The sequence below is a fragment of the Protopterus annectens genome, chromosome 1.part0 (assembly GCF_019279795.1).
Source record: "Protopterus annectens isolate FY-2018-M chromosome 1.part0, PAN1.0, whole genome shotgun sequence".
In the NCBI taxonomy this organism is placed as follows: domain Eukaryota; kingdom Metazoa; phylum Chordata; order Ceratodontiformes; family Protopteridae; genus Protopterus; species Protopterus annectens.
The window spans coordinates 997,987,271-998,011,983 of NC_056725.1; positions in this window are offsets into that span (position 1 = coordinate 997,987,271).

Below are 24,713 nucleotides of genomic sequence, written 5' to 3' on the forward strand. Positions count from 1 at the left end.
TTGCCTTGTGATTATACTATTCCTTAGTACCTTGCTATAGTTTGCAGAGGCCAAAATAAAAGATTTAATTGACTTGACTACAGATTTCAGCTTATGTTTGATGTGCAGTAACAATAGTTCTGTTTTTAAACCTGGAGATGACACTATCCCCTGGATTCAGCAGGACTAGTGCAGGAGCTCCAGCAGGCAATATGTTTGCCATGCAATCCAGGAATAAACGGTAGGGACGTGCATGAGTGATCCTGCACGGACTCAGCTCCTGTATGCAAATAACCCCATTTGCAGGTGAAATCCATGCAAATGAGGTGAATTTGGGATCCAGGAACCTGGCAGCCAGCTGTACAGGACTAGTGTAATTTGCAGAAATGTACTCATTTAGTAAGAGTACATTTCTGCAAACTACAAAATGGAGCCATGACAGCTCCAAATAAAAGGTGGATGTTATGTTGAAAGCATGCCAATGGCCAAATATATGGCCATTGGTATGGAAAACAGTTGCAAAAAAATTAACTTTTATTTTTTTAGCTGATTTCGGACGTTTAGGTGTAGGGCAGTGGTGCGCAATTGGGATCGGGCGAAAAAAAAAAAAAACTAAAATAAGCATTCTAACCAAAATCACTATTTTGCAGTCATACTCAATGGCAGGCAGAAGACAGCATGGCTAGTGAATAGTGGTTGCTAAGGGTGGAGGCTCAGTGTGGGACCTATAACTATGCATCAGCAGGAAATTCCTATGAAAATGAGGGGAATGATACTGAATCCCAGATTTCCCCTCAATGCTAGTCAACGCACAACATTGTAAGAGCAGGAATAGCTTGGTGCAATCCTAGGAGTTAGCTGACATCATAGGGGGTTGTCAGGCATACCATAAGCGGATTGGAGCTCTGTGGCTTGGGTTTGCCCGTAGCTTAGCAGAGCTAAGCAAGGGGTGTGTCTGAAGCTGCCTAGCACTCTTTACATTGCCTAAGTTGGTGTGCGTGCCACGCACCAGGTTTTAAACATAAAAAATAAATAAATCAGGAAATAGCAGCTCTGTGCACTTTTGAGCATTGCGTTTGTGCGGTGCACCCCCTGGGCTAAAGCAGAAAGGCAATGGGAAGAGGAAACAAACAGCAGTAGGAAGGTATTCTAGGAGAACTAGCATAGCTGGCAGGTGAAATCAGAATCAGCTAATTACACAGGCAGCAGCACAGCCCAGAACACTACTATAAACTATGCAAACACCTTTCCATCTGTTTTTTCCCACATACTCTATACCACTGGTGTATACAAGTGGGGGAATTTTAACAGACAAAAACAAAAAAATGATAGGGGCTGCAATAGCGATCATACATCAACATGTGGAAGAGGCTGAGGGAAGTGAGGATGAGAATGCTGTTGACCAACCCACAGTGAGGAGACAGAGAAGAATGTACAGACCCAGGATAACCTACCAGGGGCTATATGAGCTGGAGATAGTGGAGCACTATAGGGGGGACAGGGACCTCCTACAAATTGCCTGACACACAGAACTAACAGAGGGAAACCTATCCCAGTGGATACCAAAGTATGTGTAGGTCTAAGAATACTAGCTGCAAGTACCTTCCAAAGGACAACTGGGGGATATCATGGGGATCTCACAGGCATCAGCATCCAGGGTACTCCACTAGTTCCTTGATGCCATGTCATGCTTAGTCTTGCAGCTTCATTTGCAGTTATGAGCAGATTGTATATTACTGCAGTATTTCAGCATTGTTTATACATTATACTGTATTTCTATCGCCATAGGTAGAATTACTTGTAAAAGCTAACTGCATTTAGAACTCTGTCTAGGGCCTTATTCTTGTAGCTTCATTTACAGTGGTGGCAAAGCTATGAACTACTGCCAAATTTGAGCCTCGTTGTCATTATTACAGCATTTTTTCATAAACAATGTTACCCAATCAAATGGAGGTGACCCAAACCTGTGAGTATAGCCTTTATCCTAAAATAGGTCAGAAGGAACAACACAAAATGCAAGGGTGTACTCACAAACGGAAAGTAAACCTGTATCCAGAAAATGTCATAGTCCTTTTAGATTTGAGTGGTATTTTAGTACTAGCAAAATAGACAGGACTAGTATATACAAATAAAAGTGTTCAGTAGAGGTAGGAAATGCACCACAGAGAGGTATCTCTCTGCATCATCAGTCAGCCAGCCAGCATCCTGCTGAATCCACAAGAAATATATAGTAGATACACCAAACAACTGGTAGACAGAAGTTTGTTTCTCAGTCCTTTATTATTGCATCCAAGTGCTACTTAGTGTTCTATTTCTTGGGGATTCGATGGGACACTGGCTGACTGATAAGGCAGAGAGATACCTCTCTCTGGTGCATTTCCTAGCTCTACTTAACATTTTTGGTTAGATATACTGGTCCTAATTATTTTACTGGTATTAAAATACCACTATTAAGTCTAAAAGGACTAGGACCTTTTCTAGATACAGGCCTACTTTCCCTTTGCAAGTGCACCCTAGCATAAACAATGTTACCAGCAAATTCCTGCATAGTCTGGTGCCTTTATCTGTGGTGGGATTGCAATAGTGGCATTATTGGGAATTCTTGTCCAGGATTTGTGCTTCAGCACTTGTTTTATGTTCCAGTTCTGCTGATAGATTCTTCTGCTTATCATTTACCTAATTAAAGCTTTCATTTACCTAATTAAAGCTGCATTCCAGCGCATTTCTGTTTATTTCGCTATACTGTATTGTCCCTGTTCTTTGTGTCTGCCCCAGCCTCCATTGAGACATTAAGCTAAGGTTTTTGAAATTATAGCCATAGAACTAGATATCCAGTATTGGATCCCTCTCTAATACGTCTGCTTCTTACAGCTCAAATTTTTCCTCAACCCTCACATCCTTTTCCTGTTATGGTTTTAAAAGGCTGTGTCCCTGGCTTCTTCCCTTATTGTAATCTGACTTCCAAAGTTTCTTCCTCCACTCATTCTGCCCTGTACAGACAAAAATGCCTTAGGACTGAAACCTGTAATTCAGTCTGGCTAAAACAAACCATTGTACAGAGGCAAGCTTACAGCAGCTGGCTTGCACACTACACAACACTACTATCAAATCTTAGCATAATCTGACTTAGGCTAGTGCTAAACCCCAGAGACCCAGGGAGACCTCTATATAACCTAGTCCGCAATCATTAGCAGCCCACCAAAGTACAGGTCCAGACAATGTGGATATGCAATTTCTAAATGTTTCCATAGCATCTTGGTAGATATGGGCATCCTGAGACAATGCAGCAATTGCTTCATGTTCACAGACAGCCATTTAATCCTTAAAGAAACAAACTCAGTATGCCAGAGATGCAAATATACAATCCAGTGGAGGAAAATATCTTGCACACAGATAAGGTTCTCAAGAGCACACACACTACATCCACCACACAATAGTGTCCATCACACACACACACACACACACACACACACACACACACACACCAACTTATGCTGAGGCAATAAAATGCAATCTTCCCAAACCTCAAAAACCACATAAGCCCATAAACAGAAATGCCTATCCTCAGTAATCCTGTAAAGCACTCATCAAAAGCAACATCAAACACTACACATATGCCTACACTCAGTGGAGCCCCATGACTAAAGCCCATAAGGCAAGCAAACACATTCCCTGGGATTTTTGTCATAGAAGATTCTATTGTATGACACAAACATGCCCTGTTCTCCATACTGAACAAGCAGAACATAACATTTAGCTGCTTATTTGGAAGCAGGATCTGCCACGTTACACACACACTCAAAACTAAAGAGGAACATAACAGGACTAATTAAGTTCAACAAGGCCAGTCATGAGGTCAAGACAGTATCACAGTATAACATTAGACACAAGACCTTCTACAGCTATGTCTATAACCTCAATGGCAGCACACAGGAGAGTGCCAAACTGGTGGTCAGTGGTGCCACCTACTATGTCCATAACCTCAATGGTAGCACACAGGAGAGTGCCAAACTGGTGGTCAATGGTGCCACCTACACTGTGCAGAGTGATCTAACGAATGTCTGGCTAACACATTCAGCTCAAATTTCACCCTCCATGCCCCCTGCCCCCCCCCACATAAAATACCTACTTCCATACCTCCCAAGTATTAGTAGAGAGCAAGTCCTGGAGGTGTTGCTAAGGCCAAAAACACAGTCACAGTGGACCCCCACAATATGACTGGATGCTCCCAGATAGGTTGAAACATGACCTATCAGGACCACTCAAGTCACTTTTCAATTATAACCTCAAGATTGGTTTTGTACTACAAGACTGGAGGACTGCAATGGTCATCTCACTTCAAGAGGGTGGACCATCAACTGATCCTGCAAACTACAGACCAATTAGTCTGACTAGTCTAATATGCAAAGCCATAGAATGAATTATCATAGAAATGATCAACAAAGACATAGGCAGCCTTCAGACACTGGACCCAACGCAGCTTGGGTTTGTCAAGGGAAGGTCATGTTTAATAAACCTGGTGGACTTCTTTGAAAAGGTCAGTCAGGCAGGCAATGGATGAAGGGAAAATGGTTCATACTGCATATCTTGACCTAGCTAATGTTCAGCAGAATACCCTACTGAGGTGTAGTTGACAAACTCATTGAACTGTGAATAAACCCCTACATAACAAACTGGACTGCCAGCTGGCTCATAGAGAGGACCCAGGAATTCAAGGCTGATGAGACCCCCCTCCCACCAGAGACCAGTCAGCAGAGGGTACCAATATGGGAGAGTGCTTTACCCCCCAGAGGTAAAGGCTAATGTCAAGGGCCTTTGGCAGGCCAAGTTCATGATGACTGCAAATTGGGCACTATCATTGATTCCCCATGACACAAGCATCTTGCAAGAGGGTCTAATACAGATAAATGACTGGTGCCAAAGTCATGAATTAAAACTTAATGCCAGGAAATGCATTATAGTATCTTTTGGGAATATGGTCACCCAGGCTGATTACGTCATCAATAAGACAACCCTAAGAGTTGACCTGGTAGTCAGGGAGGTGGGAACATATGTAGACAGCAATCTGGTCTTTGACCAACATGAGGCCAAGGTAGTAAGAAAATCATTCTGTGTCGCCCAGCTTATAAGTAACGACATGGCATCCAGATCCAAGAACATCATAGTGCCACCTTATTCGGTCCTTATCAGATCCATCATCGAGTATAATGCCCCCTTTGGTATGTACCTGACAAGACATATTCAGCAGTTGGAAAGCCCACAAAGGCTCCTTATCAGTAGAATCCAGGGTACAAACACATTGTTCTATATGGATCACCTTAAAGTTCTATATGGATCACCTTAAAGCTCTATTTCTATACTCAATCTCCTACTGTTTACTGAGAAATTATTTATATCTGGCATAGAAGGCATCCTTGGATCATGATCTGATGGACCTTTTGCACATCCATGAAATGAAATGCATCAGAACCACTATAACCAAGGATTTAAATGTTGTTTGTGGCATAAATAAGACCTGTTGGAGAGACAATGTGTTTCAGAGGATCTCCATGCTGTGGAATAGGCTCCCCATCCATGTGAAACAGATTCCATCCCAAACCCTATTTAAGCATAGCCTTGACCAATGGATGTGAAATCAGAAATTCACCCTGTCTCTAGCCTTATTAGACAGAGGTAAACAGTAACTATCTCCAAACTAACATATCCCCATACAACATTTAGAAACTTCCTAACATACCCCCTCTAATAAACACCCATGATAAATAAAGACACAACTGTTGTGCAATGGGTTTCATGGCTAGGTTTATAAAGGCCCTAGTGGTCTTTAGCTTAGTATATTCCTATGACCCTATATGTACAACAATGAGCTATAATTGAGATAATGAGCTCGGGCGTTTAAATGATGACTTGCTTGTAGGGTGAAATTTAATGACTTTTGTTCTAATTGTTTCAGGTTGGACTGCATGGACCTTTTGTTAAGTTGCATTGAATCTGATTTCAGTACATTATAGGTGAGATCTTTTAGTATGATGGTGTTCTTTATGTAACCTTAGGGAAAAGTTTCTAGTAGTGTATTCCTAATGGTAGTTATAGACGAGGGAGGGGAAATGTAAGTAATACCTATGATGAGATGAGAGTGGTTTTCTATACTGAGATTAGCCTCAATCCAGTTTGGGATTCTGCATTAGTTTGGCTGGCATTAGTAGTTAAGTATACGTAATCTACAAATGAGTTATGTTTTATTACGAACATGACCCCTCACCCTATTCTAGTACTTAGTCTACTATCAAAAATAGTTTTGCAGCTTGTAAGGATGTATAAGGAGGGGCAGAAGTTTTCTTTTAGCTAAATTTCTGTTGTGGCAATTATTTGTGGATTTTTGGTACCGATCCAGACTTCTACATAAGCCCATTTAGAGATCATGCAAGAAGTATTCAGGCAGGCTGTTTTAAGATCTTTGTCTCTAGGAGGAAGTCTGTTAATTATGGGGTGAGTGTTGTGAGGTAGTGAGGTAGTGGGTTATTGTGTAGGGCCTGTGTTACTGTGTATGTCGCCTGATTTAAAGTCTCTGTTTTATGCAGTATAATATAGACATTGTATATTTTGATACAATATGGGCAAGCTTGGGAAATTTCATGATGTAAGCTTGAATTAGGTGTTTGGGATGTATATGTAAAGATTTTTGCATAGTTGTAGAAGACACATGGGACTTGCATAACTTGCAAAACAATGAACAGGGCACTGAATTTGCTTACTGGAATGCAGCTTTAAATAAATACACAAGATTAAGTGCTTTCATCTCTTCACATAATCAGATACTTCATCAGATCAAAATATTATATAAATGATACTCGTTCACATGATCTTTAATGACCTGAACACCTGTCAACACAAACAATTGTACACATTTGCACATGTGTGCATACATACACATGCACATATTTACATATGGAAAACTCTTAAGAAAGCAAAAGAAAATAAATCTACCTATGCGGTAGTAACATAAAAATGAAAGCATCTAATCTTGCGTATTTAATAAAGCAGCATTGTTTTGAACGTGGTCAGCATCCTGTTTTTAAAGTTTTTTTTTCAGCAGTACTCTGTAGATGTGGACTGCAGATTCATTTTGCATTACTTATGTAAGTATCCTATTATTGCCTGATGACTTCAGCAGTGAACTGATAGAGGCTGGAGAGGGGAAGGGATCTACCAGATGGGGAGAGGAAATTATGATCACAGTGATAAGACATGAAGTGTAGAGTCTGAAAGAAGATATGATTTTATACTAATAAAAAAATTAGGGTGAATGGATGTAGAAGGGGGAATCAGAGTAAAGGTTATAGAGAATGGTAGTAGCATAATAAAGTAATTAACTGTAATAAGGTGTGCGCAGGTGTGTTGAAATTGTCTGTGTATTAACTGGAATTTTAGAGATATAGAAATTAGTAAAGATAGATGATAGGAGTATGTGATCCAATGACAATAGTAGAGTACGTATTGGAGGGTAAAAGAGAAGCAGAAAATATGTTGGTATAGGTAGAGGAATTGGAAAGAACGTGAAAAAGGCTGGGTGTAATCATATGATAGGAAAGCAAGTAGCTGGAGGAAGATGAAAGGTGGAAGTAAATGAGTGGAACTGTCTTAGTGGAAGGTGCTGTGTTGTGGGATGCTGGGAAAGGGGTGTGGTTGGATAAATATAAATTTGATATGGGGTGTAGGAATGGGGTTAATACATGGAGCCCCCACTTCCTCTTCCAAAAACAACTAGTATGAGACTTTAGACCAGCTATGCAGCACCATACCTCCTAGCCTTCTAGGAAATATTACTAGAGTTGTACATTTGCAAGTGAGCAAAAAAAAAGGAACTTTTAAACAGCTGAGTTGTTGACCTAAAACACTCCTTTATCTGGAGCTTGCTTACTGTGTTGTACACAGCAGGACTTGGAAGCACCCAGAGTACAGGAAAACAAATTTAGCGTCTGGTACAGTCCAGTATACTGCATTTATGAAGCAGTAAAGCAGCTACCCTCTACTTAAAGCTTAAATGTGGGAATGGAAGAGTCAACATCAGATTTTTATAGTGTGTACCTAATGCTCTGAGTGGCTGGGACATTCTTGGAAGAAGGTGATGTTCCCTGCTAAAACAAAAATAATGTTTTAGGGGTACACAAGGAAATTATGTCATGGTGGGTACTGGGCAATGACTTCCATACATCTGCAGAGTATTATGGGTAAGCAAATAACAATCTACTTGTTTGGAAGAGCAGCTTTTTTGTGCATCTTGTAATTTCACTGCTATATCTTCACATCTGTAAATTTTTGCTGTAAGGTGTACCACTTGCAAGACCTAATTGTCAGCTTGTTAAGAAACTCCAGCTGATATGCTTAACATGAAAATACAGTAGCCTAAACATTAATTTAGTTAGCCCAGTATTGTGGGTACATTCTTTTGTCATGTAACAGTAAAAGTTTTCACCTCCAAGAAATACAAATGGAGTCTTATCAACAAAATAAAATGCAAAAACAATACACTTGTGGTACCAAGTAATTTGATCTTGCACAAAGTAAATATGTCATACCCATCTCCAAGGGGCTGTTACTTACACTTGCTTCAGAAAATGGCCAGTACACTTGAAGTATAAATTTACCCGTCAGTTAACTTTTAACAGTTCATGTTAATATTTTAGGCAATTATCACAGAATACTAGAGTACAAAATGCAACTAAGAATCCTATTTTACCCTATTATATTTCAATGCAGCTCAGTGCTAAATTTGATCCTACCACAGAGTTTGAGTCAAGATAGGATGAAAATGAAAAAAAAAAAGAATTTTCACTGGAAACCTATGACTCTCATATCTGGTGTAATGACAGGTCAACAAAGATATATTCTTGACTAATACTCCATTCTATGTTCTGAGCAAAAGTTCTGAGAAGAAGTCAAATACTGAGTATAATGCAAAATATTAAATGTTAGAGTGTAACAGTTAAAGCGTATGAACTCCTGCACCTAGTAACTCTGTATAAAGGGTCATTTGTCTCATTTCCTTTAAAAATTCATAACAACATTTTTAGTGAATAACAATATGACACCCAGGTACAAAATGCAACTATTTGCACAAACTCCACTCCACACACCTTCAGATAGAAACAACTCTGATCCAAAACAATACCAAAACAGCAAAATCTTCAGAAGTCAGGAATCGAAAAACAGGAACCAAAGTCAAATCAAAAAGCAAATTCTTTATTCTCCAGTGCCTCAGTGTAACCACCTTTCAAGAGTATACATTCTCACTGAAAGAATGGATATATATATATACTCATAGCAATTAATTAAACAATTATGTTCAAAAAAGTTTTAAAGCAGACACCTCCAGTTTATTTCATTATTCAGTCCACAGGGTGTCATTGTATTGTATTTCAAAATAAAAATACTTTCATTATATTGTAAGTTATATTTCAAAGCATTTTCATCATTACAAAGACATTTCACACTTTCTAAAACTGTTCCTGTTAAAAATGAAGCATCACTATTATGATAAACACTAAAATGTGTGGCAATAAATTTATTTTCCCTTATATTCTATCTACAAAATGCAACTACGCCCACTACTCCACCTTTAGGATTTTCCAATCTGTCCTTAGGAATTTTATTGTATCTCAGTTCTGAATCTGACTCCATTACATTAGCTGTTTCAGATCACAATGTTCACTCAAGGCATACTACAAATGAAAAACAAATGTTATTTCCTGAAGAATTGCATACTTTACTTTGAGAGAATTGTCAACTCAGCAAATATATATTTTCAGAGGCTGATGATTACCCTAGCCTGAACAAAAGTTATATAATCTTCAATGGAAACCCTAACTGATGCACCATGGAAGACTATTACTGTACAATTACAGTACATGCCTAAGTGCAGGGTCACAAGAAATGTATAGAATTTTTATCAGAATGTACAGAAACTTTCTCCAAAAATTGCAGGGGAACCTGTAGGCTTCGGTACCCAACATGATTAGCCTCTAGCAGTTTATTGTGCTACATGATGCAAGTTTTGTTGGTGTTTTCAGTATGAGTTAAATGCAGTGCAGAATGAGCTTTGCAGAGTACCTATTTAGATTCACTAAAAATCACAAGCAGTGTAATACTTGAGTATTAAGCAATTTGGGTACTTTGTCTTTAACAGATTGTTGTGGAAACACAATTATTTGTGCCTGTTTTGCCAGAAAAGAACTGTCCCCTCTGCCACAATGTATTTAGCAGTAAAATTTAATTTTAAAACACAAGAACATAAATTGCCAAAATATGTGATGAGCCCAATCTTCATTACAATGAACAGTTGATAAGAATGCAGTTAGGTCACTTAAACTTGCATGGGATTGCCTATCTCAACTCCCATTGAACATACATAACATTTTAAACAACCAATTCATTTAAATTAGCACTACAGAATGAACCATTAATAACAGAGAAGCTCGGACATAGAGAACAACATTATTGAGATACAAATCTCACTAAATAAAACCAACCATCAGATCACTGCATGCTACAGAACTCCCTTACTGCTTCATGAAAATCATGCTTGATTCCTAAACATATTAGACCAATTCCTAAACATATTAGACCATTATAAAAGGATATCCCTTTTAGATCCAAAGAAGTCCTTATTACTATATATTCCATACTGACCAGGCCCTTCATTGAATACAATACTACCTTTGGAATGTATCTAACTAGACATGTCAAGTAATTGGAGACACCACAAAGGTTCTCAAAAAAAAATCATGAGCCTAAGAGACCTGAGCTACCAGAAGAATCGACTGTGCCATGCCTTTTGGGTTGCTAGGAACCTAGTGGTCCAAGGCCTCTTATATCTTCAAATATCACATATTCCAGCAAACACCAGGACCAGAAAGGTAAGCTGCAGTAAGAAAACAAGTCATATTGGAGAGACAAATTCATCACCCAATGACCAGTGTCTGAAACAGACTTCCACTGCAGATCAAGCAATGCAACGCACTATCATCCTTTTAAAAAGGAGTCAGACAATTTATTATGTATTATTTATTTATTAGCATTTGTTTACTGGGAAATTCTGACTGGGCAGAAAAACACCTTTTCAGTGGAGACCCAAGGGAAAAAGTTCCACAGAGACTACAGTTATGGTATGAAGACGTGAATCCATAATGAATGAATTGGATGGGTATTCAGATTCACCCCAGACATGACTGGCTTTTTTCTCACTTAGTGAAAAAGGGCTCAAGGTATATACTGGCAAGGAGTAAAGGAGTCATGGCCAGTTGTCTTCTATTTTCTATGATTCTATGAGTCTGTATAGTTACTGCCTCATCCATGTGAAAGGGAACACTTTCACCTCTAGTCGCACTTATTTAATTTTCTTTGTCACTGAACATATCACTTAACTACCTGCTTTAGCTCAAGACTATATTTTGAATGATGAAACTGAATCTAGAATAAATCACTCAAAACATTACTTGCTTGTTTTACCATATACTGCAACATTATGTTAAAATGTTGCTATCCTTTGTTAGAGTTGTTTGAATATGTCATTAGTTTCAACATTTTTGGTAAAAATATAATTTCATAAATTATTTTAAAAGTTGCAGATTTTTATGCATAGCAAGATGAAAATTGTAGAAATTACTGAAGAAATTGCTGGTGCAATTTTCCAGTCATATTGTTTTTGTGTATCAGATAACATCATAAACATTTTTGAGAATTCTTGATAAACCTTTCACAGAATTTATCCTTGGACAGTCACATGGATTATATATTCCTCAATGGAATCTGGGTAGATTGCAAAATGACAGATTGTGACAATAAAAGGCCTACAAAACATTTGCATTTCATACCTACATATAGAAGATCAGATGTAATTTTCCTTCAAAGACCATAAATAATTTTCAGGGAGCATAGGACACACAGGTGTAAAATGGAATTGAGCCTAATATTTTAATTTAGGAATTTCAATGTAGCTCAGTGCTGAATAAAATCCTACCACTTTTCCTTTTTGAACCATAGTGTTAGATACAGGGTATGTTCAAATTAAGATAACATGTTTTTTTCCTGGAGAAAAGACATACAAGATTATTGTATCTGATAAACTAATAACTATGAAATGATATATTCTAGAGCAATGCTGCATTCTACATTTCAGTGGGATATTAGTCAAATTAAAAATATTACAATGGGTCAGTGAAACACTATGAGCCTCTTTGCTTAACATCTATGTATAAAAGGCTATACTTCAATTTTCTTTTAAGATGTCACAGTACATTTTCAGTGTATTTTTACAGGGGAGTGTACTTCAAAATGTGCCTATGACTGCTATTTTACACTGATGAGTTTAAGTGCAGCTCAGCCCTGTATTTTTCCATACCATATCTGTTGTTTCAAACCTGTGGAGTGAGCTGAAGAGTGTTACAACAGGAAAAAACATATGGCCAGATTCATTAATGGCTACATTAAGTGCAACTATCATGTAGATGGCATGCCACACACACACACACACACACACACACACACACACACACACACACACACACACACACACACACACACACACACAAAATAACAAGCTATTTCATATTCATTAAGACATTGCAAAACAGAGGTAAATAACAGAATATGCTAAAGAAACATAAGTAGCCAAATTATATGCTAATTAAAACATCCAAACATGGTGGAGCTATTCAGGAAACTATAAAACAATTGTGTACACTCAGTGTAGCCATTTGTCCTGAAATCCCAAACTCTTTAGATTACAGCCATAATTACACTTTGAGAAAAAAAATCATGTTAGCAATTACTGCTGCCATTATAAATCCATAGGTTCTGTTGTTGGTCCCAGACCTCAGCCAAGGATAATAATGGTGTTTAGACCCCTTTTGACTTATCATGGACTCCATGATACAGAAACTATAGAGCAATACTGGGTGGATAGGGAATTAGTAAGGGAAATATGCAACGTCTGCCACCCTCCGCTAAGGCCCAGTGAAATCATGGCTAGTCCATCCCAGAGGAAACAAACCTATGTGTAACATTATGTATACTAGCCACGGGTACTTTTCAGAGACCTGAGGGATGTATTAAGAGTGTCACAGGCCTCAAGTTAAGAATATTACACAAATTTCTAAATGCAATGCTAAAACTCACACAGGATTATAGGAGTATAGGAAATTACTAGGCTAATGGCACTAGAGCCTTTTTAAGCATAGCCATTCATACCCCAATTTTCCTAATTATCACTGTTCACAGGCTAGAACAGCTTTGGTACATGCCTGTGCCTTAGGGCACCTGCAAACTGCCCCTGTCCTTAAGAGCCACATGTGACAAGCCATGGGTGAATTTGTGATTTTCCATCCATTGGTCCAAGCTGCATTTGAAAATGCTTAGGGAAGATCTCTGTTTCACATGAATTGGGAGACTGTTTCAGAGAAGGGGTAATCTCTGAGACACATAACTGTCCTTTCAATATGTTTTGTTTATGTCACAGACACAATTTAGATGCTTAGATCAGGTATTTCTAGCGCTATTTGTTTTGTGAATGCATAGCAAATCCATCAGGGCTGGATTGGAGAATGCCTATAGGTTAGGCATAGATCAACCCTCCATAGTCTGTAGGAGACTGATTACAGGGATAGGGCTTTGAGAGGGTCTATATAGGACATATCATTTAAACCATGTATTCTTTTAGTGAGGAATCTCTGTGACTGCTCCAGTTGTTGTAAATGCCTGGTCAGGTACATGCCAAAAGATGCATTGTACTTGGTTATTGGTCTAATGAAGGCTGAGTATAGTAGGAATATGATCTCTTTAGATCTGGATGCCATGCCACAGAAGGATTTTCTTACTACCATGGACAAATGATGATCAAAATTCAGGCTACTATCAAACTGAGTCCCCAGGTCCCTTACCACTGGGTCTACTCTTAGGGGAGTGTCATCAAGTTTGTAATTTGATCATCTTTCCAAAGGATATAGTTATTGAATTTTTTGCACTGGGTTTTAGGCCATGGGTCTTGCACCAGTTATTTGTCTGTGTTAGACTTTCCTGGAGGATATCTACATCTTTGGGGGATTCAGTGACTGTGCCCACTTTGTGGGCTTCAGCAAATTTCATTAGACAAAGGCCTTTTACATTTGCTTTGACTTCAGAGAAGTATATTTCAAACAGAAGTGGTCCCACTACTGAGTCCTGGGGGGCACCACTAGTAACTAGCCTCTTGGTGGAGGTAGATTTCTCCACCCTAACTTCATGTGCCCTATCTATGAACCATTTGGCTATCCATCAAGAGACATAGGGCTGTATTCCTAAATTTAGAGTTTGTCTATAATACATGACTGATTTATTGTGTCAGATGCCTTTGCCAGGTCAAGGTAGACAGTATGTACCTTTTTACCCTCATCCATGGTGGTTCTATAGACCTTTTTAAAAAAAGTCCACCAAGTTTAGTAGGGCATGACCTGTCCTTGACAAAACTGAATTAGGTGAGTCCAGTGTTTGAATATTTCCTGTGTCTTTTTTATCAGCTCCACGATAATTCTTTCCATGACCTTGCACATAAGACTAGTCAAACTTATGAGTATGTAGTTCCCTGGGTTTGTTGACGGTCTGTCTTTGTGTAGAGGGATGACAACTACAGTCCTCCATTTCCTAGGGATAAAGCCAATCTGGAGGCCGCAGATGAAGAGAGATTCCAGTGGGCATGACAGGTCATGTTTCAAACTATTTGGGAGGCATCCCAGGATATTATCAGGGCCCAGTGATGCAGTGTTTTTATCTCTGAAGAGTGCAGTGAGGACCTGTTCTTTAGTGATAGTTGGAGAAGAAGTGGAAGACGATATTTCCTAGAGGGGAACTAGAGGGTGATAATGGGGGTGGTGAAATTGGAGCTAAATGTATTGGCCAGCAAATTTGCTATATCTCTTGGTTCAGTATAGGAAGTTTCATTTACTATTAGTTAAGCACACTATTGAGTATTCCCTTTAAGGTTGTGTACATAACTGAAAATTGCCTTATGGTTACCCTTAGCCTGGGAGGCTACCTTTGCCTTAAAGTTGGCTTTGGTGGACTTGATTAGTCCCCTGAATTGCTTGAAGAGACTGATTAAGGAGTTTTTTTTTGTCTTTTGGACATTGCCCTTCCTAGTTTTGGACAGGATTTTCTTTCTTTTGTTGTACAACCTATTTATACAGGGAGGGGGGGGGCACCAAGGGCTCTTGTTTTTCGAGTTTCGCCTAAGTTTACTTTGGTTTGGTTGTTGTTTGTCTTTAGAGCTTTTCCCGGTTAGGGGTCGCCACAGTGGAACTCCGGTCTGCTAATGATTGGCAGTAGATTTTTATGGTGCCGAGTTGCCAGCCCGATGCCCAACCTTCAGCGTAGGCACACCCATTCACGCATGTCATTCAGCGGCCACTCGACTGCGGGGAGGACATGCAGACTCCACACAGAAGGCACTCCAGCCAAGATTGGAACAGGAGAACCTCTTGCTGTGAGGCAACAATGCTGTTGCTATACCACTTTGGTTTGGTACTGCATTAATATGCAGTTATTTACATGCTTGTGCAAGGTTTCCATAAAGACTTCCACATGGGCCACCTTCTTCTCTGAGTTTGGGAGGGGAGCTTGGAATTTAGCTACGTCCTTGATTTTTAAGTAGGTAGTTAGCTTTGTAAAAGTTCTTAAAGGTTCTGGGGTTTGCTGGGAGTTCAGCCTTTTATATTTATTTCAAGAGTAACTGCTTTGTGATCTGGTCTGACAAGTGAAGGCATTACACAAGGGGGGGTACAATGTTCTCCCATATTTGTAAGTGCCAGATCCAGGCTATTTGCATACCTAATAGGTGTCAGCCTAGCTGTTTCATTGACAAAATCCAGGAATCTTTGAGTCTGAATGTTATTGGATCTGTATGTATTACAGTTTATGGTAGGATAGTTGAAATCACCCATGAATATGGTGTTGGGTTGAACTGTGAGTGACTCCAGTATATTTAAGTGCATGGTATAGTTATACTGGGTCATAGAGGGGACCTATAGCTAGCAAGGATATGGTGTTGGACATTACCTAAGGTTAGCTGGACATGGAGTAGCTCAAGTGTCTCATATTGCTTGACCAGTTTTGAGATGTGCTTACTTTTATGTAGATCGCTACACCTCCGCCTCTTGTCCCTTCTTGTGCAGTAGCTGTGTGGAAGGTATTATAGCCTTGTACTGCCAGGGTGCCTTCCATGGCCATAACTACACAGATGTCAACACTCTCCAGGTTAAGGAACACTTTCAGGGAGTGGAGCTTCTCATTAATACTCCTGGCACTGAGCAGTAACACTTCTTGTTTACTTTGCATAGAATTTACTATGTTAGAAAGTTTATCAGATTGATATTGCCTAAAAATGGCAGTATATGGATAAAAATGTTTTGTCCAGTATCCAAAAGCCTAGAGGGGAGAGGTGCAGACCATCCCTGACAAAGCAGCATCTGTTGATCATGTTCTCCAAAGCTAACAAATAGTGGCCTCCATTAGGATGACACAAGTGACTAACCAATTATTAAAATCAAGCATCTTCTGTTTATATTGTGGTATCATCCTCGGAGAAGGTAGAATGCTGCTCAGTGCTAGTCTCATACCTGCCTGAGACACACATTCCTAACACTCTAGCATGTCACTCTTCATATAGTCCAGGAAGGTACTTCTAAGGTCATTAACATCCACATGGACTATGACAGTGTCATACTGGTATTTGTGGTTCAATTTCCCGAGTGCATGTGTGACCTGGCAGATCCTTTTCCTTAATAGGCAACTGACCATGACTGTCTCCTTGCATAGCTTGGTGAGGAGGGCATCAGAGTGTGCCTTGCAATAGTCTCTCCAATGACCAAAATATTGGGTTGTGTGTCAGTTTCTCATGCATTTCTGTTTTCCATGCGCCCCACAAGACAGCTCAAGAGCCAAGCAGCAATTTTATGCAATAATACATTTACCTGAAATTTTGGGGGCCATAGATCTCGTGCACATAAAAATAAAATCCTCACCCGGTGAACAAGAAAAGGGGTATTTCAACATAAAAGGATATGAGCCCATGAATGCCAGGTTGTCTAAAATGCCCAAGGGATCATCTACAATGTCTGTGCAGGTAACCCCAGGCAGTTTTCATGACTCACACATACTATTAACACACCTGCTGTACAGAAGGTTTGCTAGGGATGGCTTTCCATAAGGGAATCAGTGGGCTATGCAGGTTATGGCCTGGAACTATAGCTCATGACACTCGTGAAAAACCCACAAATCCCCACAAAGTAAGGATGCAATGATGCTCATGCTCAAACTAGGAATATCATAGAATGTTATTCCTTTCGCTCAAATCAAGGTTCCAGTGTCTAGACACTTCAGGAGGTGAATTACATGCAGTCTTTTCTATCTTGCACAATATCATTCACAGGTGAAGTTTCAACAAGGACAACTAGGGGCAGGACAACAGTTCCCAGTACCTCAGGCAGGGCCAACAGCTCCAGCAAATACAAGTGAGATGTCTGTGGGAGAACAACCAGCCGAAGATGCTGTCGGCAGATGTAGGCATGCAAAATATGCCATCGCTCTGTCTAACAGTCAAAGGATACCAGGCACTGAATGCCTAAAAGAAAGAATAACAGCCTTAGCACATAACAATATTAAAAGTTATGCTGACAAATGGTACAACTTTTACTTAATCATGTGTAATGGTTGTATTCTGTTAGCATCAGACACAGATCCCCCCCCCCCCCCCAGAGATGTCTCGCATCTGCATTATTAGCAAGGTAAGTCTGGAGCCTGTATTAAAAAAAATACAGTTCTATAAATGATTACTGTGCCATACAGATTTGCATATCTCCCTAAGGTGATACATGTCATGTGTACAGTAATTTGCATATGTTCCTAAGGTGATACATGTCACGTGTACAGTAATGTCTTATGACTGATGTTTGCAATACACAGATGTCAATTTTTAACCAATAATGTACATCAAGCATTTCAGTTGGCCACTGTATATAAACCAGTGATCAGGCTAAGAATAGTATCATTTGCACAAGTAAAACAGTAAGCAAGACTTAAACATCTACTTTGACTGCATGAACAATGAAAGTAGCACAAGTACAGTGATGGTAAACAACTACAGAACCAATCCTGCCCAGCTGATTATGAACTGTGATTAAAAGCATTTATTCTGCAATACACTTACATTAAAGGAACGTTCTAAGTAAACAAGCATTAGCTATCCTGTCTGTGCATCAGACAAATATGCAACACAAAGTTACAAAGAAATGTGCAAAGGGCAGAGCACAGTCATGATTACTTGAACAAGGTGTGTGTGTGTGGAGGGGGGGGGGTAAGAACAGGAGTACATGCCTGACACCAAAGAAGTGAGTGCATGCAAGTAAAACAAAAATGTATTCCATAAGTATTCACTTTGCAGGGTCAGTAGCAAGATATGTCTAGCAGTCAACAGTACTGCTTAAATAAGTAGTCTGTAATTGTGTGTGTGAGGTGATATGGGCCAGTGTGTGTGTGTGTGTGTGTGTGTGTGTGTGTGTGTGTGTGTGTGTGTGTGTGTGTGTGTGTGTGTGTGCGTGTGTGTGTGTCTGTCTGTATGAACACAATCCTGCACTGTGATAATACCACATTCTGACAGCTCAGACAGATGTGAGCTGTGCATGGTAAATTAGTCAGTTCTGTGTTGTGGCCCCAAACCATGAGAACTACCTCTGCCAGGAGTTGCACTGCTAGTCCCATGACCCTGACTAGAATTTGGGGTGCTACCTGCTGTCTGCTGGAGAATACCGCATCATGACTACATCCAGAGCCATGACTATGTGGCCTACCATGTCTGAGTTTGGACATTACAATCACTGAAAGAGCAGTGGAAGCAGTGTCACTATGGGAGTGGGATCTTGCATGGCTATGTTGGTTAACACCACACAATGTAGCAGCTATACACAGAGATGGATCCAGCACTAGGTGACCAAAGCAGTCACCTAGGGCTCACTGGCCAGGAGGGAGTCCCTTCTGTTTTTATTTTTAAAGGCATTCTTCTTTGCACACAACTGTTACATCTGTGTACATCATAGCACAGACCTCCAGTTCTTCCATTCCGCGCTCAGAATTTTAATACAACAATACATTCCATTCTTCTGCCGCTGCTTCCTCAGAGTTTAAAAACAAGACAACATTCTGATGTTGTCTATCTCTTCTTCATTCTTGCTGGTTGGGTTCGGAGCCAATCCTCGGCTCTGACTTGGCCATCTTCAAAAGCTCAAGAGCTGCTTACTGGCTCGAGGCCCCCCCTATATCCCATGATGCCTGGCGCTAGATACCCAGATCTCGTTTGCCGCTTCTGCTACGAGGTTGCGTTTACTGGCTCAGGTCATATTTTTTCAATTTATTGATATATATATTTAGAACTTGTGTATTATTAGTTAGAATAATTAGTGTTCATACATAGTTGTACTATTGTAGGTATTTGTTAGTGTTTAATCCCCCCTTGAAAACTCGTTTTCTTCTTAGAGAGTTTTCCCCTCCCTCCCCCACTCCTGTTTTCCTCTTTAAGGTAAGCCGTTTCAGTTACAGGCTTATCCGTGTTTCCTTTTTTAAGGTAGTAAAAATTTTTTCATTAGAAATTGTGGTAGTTGGTAGGTCCGTTTAGCCTTTCTTATATTATAAAGTGTGTGTGTGCTGTTAGGGTGTAGTAACTTGTGTGGACTGTGTGTGTTTTTTTCTAGTTACCTACTTCCCTTTGTACTCTTTGTAATTTGATTTTTCCTTTACAGGAATGTCTAAAGACACGGAAGTGTCTGGATTCAAGAAGTGTGACACATGCTGTCAGAAAATGTCACTGACAGATGGTCACACTTCTTGTGTCTATTGCTTGGGTGTCCTACACCTGCAGGACTCTTGTTCAGTGTGTCATGCCTTTAATCCAAGAGTCCTGCAGGAGTGTAGGAATAAGCTTATCCTTAGGGGTTTGCTTAAACCTGAAGGATCACCAGCCAAGGCTCAGTCAGTGAAACCTTCCAAGCTATTGACGCCGCCGGCTCCCCGTTTGGAGCTGTCGTCGGGTGTGGCTTCTGCTTCAACTTCGGTTCTGGCTGGAACCAAAGTACCTATCTCCAAGAAAACTTCAGCTCCGACTGGAGCTGAAGTACCTATCTCCCAGTCGGCCCCGACTCTTCTGTCGGAAACATCAGTGAGTCAAAAATGCTCCAGATTGCCATCCTTAGTCGATACATTCGGCTCCGGGGTCGCCCTTGCTGCAATCGGAGAGAAGCCATCGATCCCACTCTTCTCGGTCATCTAGACTATCTGACCATGATTTGGAGAGAGTGGTGAGCAGGCTTTTAAAATCACAGGCCCTGGCTAAAATGCTATCCAGCCCCCCTCATCAGGGTTAGGCTCTACCTGTCTCTGCAGTAGTTCCTCCTTCAACTCATCCCTTGAGCTCAGAGCAGGAGCATGCTGAGGCTGGGATCGTAGGATCATCGGCACTGATACCTCCCCTTTTGGTTCCATCGTCGGCTCCGATCTCTTCCATGGTGCCGTCCTTGGAGGGATCCGGGCGCCAGGACTCCCTCGTCAGCTCCGAGGGGGCGAGTGGCATTGGACCCTTGTCCGACCCCGTTCTCCCTCTCGGAGCTTCGGTGCAGGTGAGTTTGGCTCCTACATCGGCTTCGGAGCCATCTTTCTCGGTGCCGGGAAGGATTCCTGTCTCTTCAGAGCCTTCTCCGATATTGGGAAGAGGCGCCTTCAAGGTCATGAGGAGTGTGCTGGCATCTCAGTCAGCCTCACGGTCAGCCTAATCAGCTCCTCCCCCCATGGTGACTGCTCCTGCCTCTGCTCCTCCTCCAGACCCCAAGCATGGGGAACAAGTGCTCCAGGGCACCCCATTGGGTGTATCTTCCTCTTTCGAGGCCTCCCCCGTTCATTCAGAGGAGCCCCCTCGAAAGAGGAAATGCAAGAGGAAGCATGTTGACTCCCCTGAGTCTGTCACTTCAGATACCGACTTGGAGGAGTCAGAAGGGTCCCCGAGATCCCCCTCTGAGGACATCTCTTTCTCGGACATCCTTGAGATTCTTAGGCAGAGGGGGAACTGGACTACCCTTAACCTTTCTGAGGATGAGTCGGTATTCCTGGACGCATTTGGATCCCGACCCTCCACCTCCTGGGTGTCTCCGCCTTTCGATCCACTGATGTCTGTGGTGGCTCGAAAGGTGTGGTCAGCTCCAGACACAATGGAACCAACTCCCCGCAGGCCCACAAAATTTATTACTGCCCCACAAGACAAGCAATATCTGACCAAGGGTGTTCCCATTGATGCCATGGTGGTAGCAGCGGCCACAAAAAAGGAGTTGGCTGAAACTTCATCTGTCCATCCCCCTAATAAGGAATCTAGGACAATGGACAGATATGGGAAGCGGATGTTTTCCTCAACGACCTTCTCCATGAGGTCGCTGAGCTATTTGTGCCACTTTACCTGCCTTCAAAGGGATCTCCTTAAAGAGCTAGGAGATACTCTTCAAGATCCATTAGCTGCGGGGGCCCAGGCTAAGGTTGCCTCCCAGCTGGCGACTCTTAATTCGGTAGTAAAATCCTCCATGCGGCTCATCTCTTATGCAGCCGATGGAGCGAGTAGGGCCGCAGGCACAGGCATGGCTTTGAGGAGGCACACTTGGATGCAGTTATGTAACTTTGCGGAACCCTTCAGGGCATCTTTCACCAACACCCCCTTTGATGGTTCTGCTCTGTTTGGACCACAGGTGAAGGATACCCTTACCAGGTGTGAACAGGAAGGCAAGGCTCTCTCTGCTGTGGGAGTCCATTTTTCCACTCCTTCAAGACCGTATCCCAAGGGTCAGAAGAGTGGAAAAAATGTGGTTCCGGAAACCCCAGGGAGCCATGCCTGACACATGTGGAGAGTTCCCCCTCCAGGGGCAGAGGAGGAAACAACAATAGACACTGCCCTAGGGGCAGAGGGGGTCCGCAAAATCAGGGCCAAAGAGAATCTTTCTCTGACAAGCCCTTCCAGCATCCCTGAAGTGCTGCCCAGCTGTCCACCTTCAGAGGCAGTCAGGGGAAGATTATCGCTGTACCCAAAAGCCTGACAAAGTATAACACAAGACAAATGGGTACTGTCTATCATATCCAAAGGCTACAAAATCCCCTTCCTTCGCACTCCACACTTTCCCAACAAATCCCTTTCAGATATTCCACCCAATCTAAGGGATCAAGCAGTTCAAGAAATTTCAAAACTGCTAAGAAAAAGAACCATCCAGTCAGTCCCAGCAGACCAGCAAGAATCCGGAATTTACTCAAGGTTGTTTTTGGTACCAAAAAAGACAGGGGACTGGAGACCCATTCTGGATCTTAGCAGACTAAACAGGTCTGTTCAAAGAACGAAGTTCTGGATGGTCATGCTACAGTCCATTTTACCCTTTCTGGGTCAGGACAATTGGATGTGCTCCATAGATCTTCAGGACGTGTACTACCATATCAAAATGGGCAGATGCTCCAGAAGATTCCTCCACTTCCGGCTGGGAGCCAGTCATTATCAGTTCAGAGCTCTGCCCTTTGGTCTCACCACAGCCCCCAGGGTGTTCACCAAATGTCTAGCAGTAGTTACCGCTCACCTGAGATGGCAAGGATTCCAGGCGTTTCCTTATTTAGACATCTGGCTCCTTACTGCAACCACCAGGAATCACCTGCTGCAAGCCAGAGACTACACCATCCAAACTTGCTCCAAACTAGGCATCACAATAAATTTAGAAAAGTCTGCATTGTCGCCTTGTCAATCTATCACCTTTATAGGCGCAAACTTAAATACAAAGGACATGACAGCGAGACTTCCAGTAGACAGAGTGTTAGACATTCGACGAAATGTGAAGGTCTTATTAGGATGCAAAAAAATTCAGGCCAGATACGTCCTAAGAACATTGGGTCTCATGGCAGCGGCTATCATACTAGTCCCCCTCACACATTTTCACATGAGGATTCTTCAGTGGATGCTGTTCACACAATGGTCCTTCCAGCAACTCCCAATGTCTCACATGATAATGATCACACAGTCATGCAAAGACCAACTTGTTTGGTGGATGGTTTCCCCATCATTACACCAGGGCAGACCATTTGTTCTTCCTCCTCCAGTAGCTACAGTGACCATGGATGACTCCCTGATCGGGTGGGGGGGGCATTTTCAGGGCAGAACAGTCCAAGGCACCTGGCAGCCTCACGAGTACCATCTGCATATCAACGTCTTGGAGATGAGGGCCGTGCTTTTAGCATTGTAAGCTCTTCAGAACTCTCTTCCCACCGGGACCACTGCAATTTAAACAGATAATATGTCAGTAGTATGGTACATCAACAAGCAGGGCGGAACCAAGTCCTACCCCTTATGTTGAGAAGCACTCAGATTTTGGCAATGGGCGATCTCTTCCCAATGCTTTCTGATAGCAGCACACATCCCTGGGATGTCCAACGTTATAAGCAGACAGGCTGAGCAGAGCAATTCTCATGCCTCATGAGTGGTCTCTCAATCAGACTGTGGCGGACAAAATCTTCCGCAAATGGGGTCAGCCTTGCTGTGACCTTTTTGCCACCCCCTTCAACAGCAAGTGCAACAATTTCTTCTCTCTCCGCCCTCTTCCCGGACACTTCCTCAGAGACGCTCTAGTTCATGATTGGCCTCAGGGACTTCTTTATGCATTCCCTCCTTTTCCCCTGATTCCCAAACTAATACAGAAAGCTACCACATTGGGATGCAAGATGATCATCATTGCCCCTTACTGGCCTCTACAAATTTGGTTCCCGTTCCTGCATCATCACCTTCTGGAGCAGCCCTGGACCCTGGACCCACTTCCAGACCTCCCGATCCATCAATCGGGCAGGCTGCACCAATCTCTTCAATCTCTCCAGCTCACTGCTTGGTTGCTCCTCTTCCGACCTTAGCCAGGCTTCCGAACATCTCCCACTCGGTGCGTGAAATTATCTTATCCTCGCATAAGTCTACCACTAGAAAAACTTATGCTAGTAAGTGGAAACTTTTTCCTTATGGGCAGAGACCAGTAATATAGATCCCTTTTCAGCCCTTGTGCACCATATTTTAGAATTTCTAGCAGAACTTTTTCGAGCTGGATCCTCTTCTGCCACGATTAGAGTTCAGCTAACTACAATTTCAAACTTTCATACGGGCCTAGCTGATACAAGCATCATGTCCCATAAGCTTTGTAAGGCCTTTCTTAAAGGGACCACTCTACTCAGGCCCCCAGTAAGAGATCCCCTGCCTCCGTGGGATCTGAATTTGATTTCAGCTTCCCTGATACTGCCCCCCTTTGAACCTGCAGCTTCTTGTTCTTTGAAGTTTCTTTCTTGGAAAACCCTTCTAGTTGCAATTATGTTGGCTAGAAGAGTTTCTGAACTTCAGGCTCTGTGTTCGTCCTCCTTACCTAGTTTTTCACAATGATAGTTTTCTTCGGACTAACCCTTCCTTTCTTCCAAAGGTTACTTCTGATAATAATTTGAATCAGTCCATTGACCTACCAGTGTTTTTTTCCAAATTATTCCAACAAAGCTGAATACAAATTACATCAGTTGGACGTTCATAGACAATTACACTTTTACTTGCATAGAACAAAGCACATCAGAAAATCAGACCAGCTGTTCCTGTCCTATGCTGAGGGTAAACAAGGTATACC